The sequence below is a fragment of the Acomys minous genome, assembly GCF_964271855.1.
Source record: "Acomys minous genome assembly, chromosome: 19".
Taxonomy (NCBI): Eukaryota; Metazoa; Chordata; class Mammalia; order Rodentia; family Muridae; genus Acomys; species Acomys minous.
Genome location: NC_140499.1, coordinates 19,960,835 through 19,965,784, shown reverse-complemented (window position 1 = coordinate 19,965,784; position 4,950 = coordinate 19,960,835). Strand labels below are relative to the sequence as shown.

General features: G+C 46.7%; 1 long non-coding RNA gene across 5 annotated transcripts; it reads right to left on the bottom strand.

Annotated features, from left to right (window-relative positions):
- Positions 1-248: 248 nt before the first annotated feature.
- On the bottom strand, positions 249-4,672 carry LOC311590405. Of its 5 annotated transcripts, none has more exons than XR_014776867.1 (4): positions 4,498-4,672; positions 1,907-3,523; positions 634-728; positions 249-559 (listed from the first exon to the last, which is right to left on the bottom strand). It is a non-coding gene; the product is annotated as an uncharacterized lncRNA (long non-coding RNA). The 5 variants fall into 5 exon arrangements; XR_014776870.1 differs by lacking the exon at positions 4,498-4,672 and having other exon boundaries at positions 1,907-1,947; positions 2,558-4,487; XR_014776868.1 differs by lacking the exon at positions 4,498-4,672 and having other exon boundaries at positions 1,907-4,487.
- Positions 4,673-4,950: the final 278 nt, after the last annotated feature.

The window sequence follows — 4,950 nt, the reverse complement described above, 5'->3', positions numbered from 1 at the left end:
GTGAAGTCAGCAGTCAACTGGGATAGCCCTGTTCCCACTTTTATAATACTTTACCTTTTTGTAGGAGCTTCTGGTACCAATGATGTGTAAGTCCCCCAACCTGAGGAGACCCCAAATGGGTCAGTACAGTACCTCAATTAATCAGCTTTTGCCCAGAGCTTTAGCTCATGACCTGATCTATTACCATCTCAAATCTCATCCTTCTAGCTTGTTCATAATAATCCCTCTAGAAAAAAAAAATCCAGGACTTTGGTAACTGTCAAAATTTGTCCCCAATTTTATTTTATGCCTCTCTTAACACAAAGTTTTCAGGAGGAAATTAGAGATCAAATTGCTTTATTCTAAATTACAGCTCAAAGTAATCAGTGCCAACTTGTGTTAAAGTCCAAAACCATCCTGTCCAACGTTGAACTCTCTGACCACTGTGAATTAAAGTTCAAACATCTGGTCTTGTTGGTCTCTAGAAGTGAACTTCGCTCCCAATTCAGAAACTCCCCTTCTTCCAGGAATCCTGGTAAAATTACAGGGGAGTCCCCTATAAACTTGAGGTATGAGGTAACTGAAAAAGAAATGTAAGTTTCTGACTCCCAAGACGGAGAGAAAGGAGAGGAAAAGGATGGGTTGTGCAAGTACCTGGTTCACACATCTGGAAATTCACTGGCAGCCTGGAGTAGAGGATCAACTTTTCTTCTCCATATGTCAGGAATTGTCAACAATAAATGTTTCCCCTAATATAGGAGAAGATTATAAGAAACAGTCTCTCAAATTTATTTAAGAAATCTTTATTAAGTAGTGTGGTGGAAATGCAAGCACTGACTGCTACCTAACACCCAACCACTAATGTATAGCATGTCATATATGTCAACGCCCTATTTTTTTTTTACCAGTTTGTGATTGGTACAACCCCAAATATCTGTGAGTTAAAACAGTAGAGACATATTTCTCATTCATATGATGCCATGTGCAGCTAGCAGCTCTTTCAGCTTCTGATGAGACTCTAAATGATGAAATCAGCATCAACAGAAACACAATGGAGACTGCCCTCCTTTCATTGACACTCACTTTTCCCTCTTTTCACGACTCAGCAGACCTATGTATGACTGCGTTTACCAACAGAAATGTGGTGTCTCCAAGTAAAGACTTAGAAAGACCTAGAAGTTTTTGCTCTTTTGTTTTCCAAGTCCTAAGCAGAACACTATTCTTCCAAAGAAGCCATGTGAAGAAAACTCAAAGCAAAATCAGACAATGCCCCATGAGCTGGGAACTCATAAAACCACGAGAGAAAACAAAAGTTGCTTAGCTGTTTAAAATTATTAAGGGGTAACTATGAGACAATAGATAATGAAAAAAAAATGTGTCTCCTGGCAGGATGGAGAGGTGGCTCAGTGGTTAAGAGCACCGGCTGCTCTTCCAGAGGCCTTGAGTTCAATTCCCAGCACCCACATGACAACTCACAACTGTCTGTAACTCCAGTTTCAGAAGATCCGACAACCTTTCACAGACGTACATACAGGCAAAACACTAATGGGGGAAAATGTCTCCTGGCAAAAGGAGAGAACACAAGAAGGTGCATGGGTGTTCCAAGCTTTTCTTTGGAAGTGACACAAATAATTCCTCTGGGGTAGGGGTGAACACAATATGTGGCTAGTATTAGCATCTCTTGGAGAAAAGTTAGAGCTGCAGAGGTACATCTCCCAGAGGTAACTGGTAAATCAGGAAGTGCATGCAGCTCTAAGGAACCAAAGGACAGGGAAGAGAAAAGAATCAGAGAAAGAACAGCAGCGGCGCACAAGGAGAAATCCAAAGAATTTCAATAGTACGATATCTGACACAAATCTGTAAACCCAGCACTAGGGGAGGATGAGACAGGAAAATCAAGAGCTAGAGGGCAATCTCAGCTACATACCCGAGTCTGAATGCAGTCTTGGCCACACAGTGAGATCTTGCCTCAAAACAACAAAAACACAACAGTCAAGAGTAAAGGTCAAAATGCATGATGTAGGGGAAAGAGCGTACACGTTCAAAGGAAGAAATCAGTCAAAGGCCTCGGGGGGAAGGTAATCCTGTACAGGTGAGAGTTTAAAGAGGCCATTCAGTGACACAGTAGTGTGAGCATGGAGGCTGGACGTGGATAATGAGCACAGCAAGTGGGGGCCACTGGACGAGCTATTACAAGAAAAGAACAGATCATTTTAAGAGAGGTGCTCTCAATGATTAGTTTATCTAGGAAAAAAGCAGGGGCCACTTAGGGATTTATGGAAATCACTGAAGGCTAACAGCTTTTCTCAAAGGCTGAGTTCTCCCACCCCTCAAGGACCCTGAGATGGATGTCTGATCAAAGTAAATTAAAATACAAAATGAGTCCCATCATGAAGTAGAGAAAGCCCCAGTTAGGAAGTTACTGCGGAATTCAAAGAAGGAATATCCTACTGGAAGAGATTAAAATGACAGGGGAAAAAAAAAGAAAGAAAGAAAGAGAGAGAAAGAAAGAAAGAAAGAAAGAAAGAAAGAAAGAAAGAAAGAAAGAACTCCTTTGGACCAGCTGGGGGAGGCTTACCTTGAGGGTAACCTGCTCAGAGGACTCCAAGTGGTGGTAGGGTTTCTAACATGAAGTCAAGATATTTTAAGAAGGGCATAAAACTGTTTCTTGCTTCACTAGAAAATATTAACTATCCAATGTTCCCCATCCCATGTAGGGAACAACAGAAATTCGATTCCTCTCTTCTAAACCACTTAAGTGGAGCAAAACTAAACATCCCTTACTTCAGCTCCAAAGTTAAGCCTGGCCATTTATGCTAGGTTCTCAGTCAGTACCACCCTCTTAGGGAGCAAGTGTGCAGTAGAAAGTAAGAGGTTTTTCCATGTCATAATGCCTGGGGTGACCAGCCATGTCCCATGTCCAGTACAGTCTTTCATAAGAACTCCCCAAAGCCATGCAACAAAATGCAATCTCGCTGTCAGCTAATGCTTCAGGGAGAGCCAGTGACCCAATTCTGAACAGTAAGATATGACTGGCCTACTAGGAAGCCTCTGGGACCTTTCTTCCTACTGTCACTGCTCCAACCATACAGACACTTCAGACTGCTACCACCATTTCTTTCCCAAGTTTCATCTCAGTCTTCTCTTCATCACTGACACCTCCATTTTCTGTTACCAAGTCCCACAGCAGCTGTGACTTGTAACCTTTAACCTTCTCCTGACTATTGAGGCTTGCCTGTGCCAATCCGATTTCACTCCTGTTCTCCCACTGTAAAGACTATACCGTCATTACTAATTGCCAATTCAAAACAACTATGACTCAAAAAAATAAAAAAGTTCTCAGACAGGGGTTGGCAAACTATAGCTTACAGGCTGTTTTGTACCTACTTAGGGGCTGGTATCGACTTTAATATTAAGTGATTTAAAAATCCGGCTGGGCAGGAGAATGTAGCTCAGTTGGTTATGAGAGCTTGCTGACACGCAGAAGGTTGGAGGGTGCGGAGTTTATGGTCATGCTCATCTGCATATCAAGTTCAAAGCTAGTCTGGAAACATGAGACCGGTTCGTAAACAAAAATTTCACAACAACAAATTCAATTTCAATGTACAGTTTTGTTTGTTTGTTTGTTTGGTTTGGTTTAGCAAGACAGGGTTGCTCTGTAGTTCTGGCTGTCCTGGACTTGTTTTGTAGACCAGGCTGGCCTCGAACTCACAGAGATCTATCTGCCTCTGCCTCCCGAGTGCTAGGATTACAGGTATGCACCACCGCTCACGGCAGAGTAGTTTTAATTGGAACACTTTGCCACACTCACTCTCTTAAGTATTAACTATGAGTTGGGAAGTTGGGACAGAGACTGTATGGCCCACAAAACCCATTACAGAAAACTTTCTCAACCCCATCCCCGAAGCCCCCGCACTAAAAGTCATGGTTAGAGTCCTATGCACAATGGTTCGTTTCCCAATCCATTCCTTTCTTCAAGTCCCAAAATCTCTCCAAGGAAGTTCTGATCAGTAGTATCGTTAATGGGTAGTGCTGTCTTATCCATTGACAGTAAGGATAACTACCTAAAAACTAACAGCGGCCAGAAAAGCCCACTCCTACTTATGTAGACTACAGCTCACCCCAAAGCCAGAGTCAACTCCTTTGTGCCGGGTAGCTCACCCCTAAGCTGCCACAGTTCATCTACACCTGTCCCCCCACCCTGTCGGTTGTTCAAAGTTACAAGGACCTGTCCATGCCTTGGATGCACCTTCCTTCTTTAAAGGCAGGGCGACAGAAGCCTGTCAAAACTAGTTGAGGGCGAGAGCTACAGGGCGGCATTATCCGCACACGCCCACCGCGGAGGAGGCAGGGGGCGGACCGGTTCGCTAGCATCGGGCTCGGGTTAGGGGCTCTGCCCAAGAGCAGCAGCGTGGGCCCAGATTTGGAGCGGAGGCATCGGGCGCAGCCCCGCCTCACACGCAGCCCCGCACATCCAGCTCCAGTCCCGCCACTGAGTCGTCACAGACCCGAACGCACCGTCTCGGAACAGAGGGGGGCGGGCGGCACCGGGGCGCACGCACGCAGCAGGGAGGGGCTGCCGGAGAGAGCCCAGCGCGTGGCGCTCCAGGGCCCGCGCATGCGCCCTGACGGCGCCCCGCCCATGCACGCGAGTGCGCACGCGCACAGCCGGCTCTCTGTGTGTGTTTTTTTTTCCCCCCTCTTCCCCACTTTTTTCCTCAGCCCCGCCCCTCCCTTACACTCTCTAGGTTGAAGCTCTGGGACAGGGAGAGCAGGGAAGTGTGGGGCGAGGTGGGCGGGGCGTCGCCCGCGCGCGCCGCCAGCTAGAGCCGGAGCTGCGAGAGCGAAGCCAGACAACGTTACCCCGCCAACAGCCAATAAGCAGCCGGCGCTGCCACGCCCCGTCCCCTCACGTGATTGGCCGCGCGCCGCCCGGTGGGCGGGTCCGCGGGCCTGGGGAGGGCAGGGGGC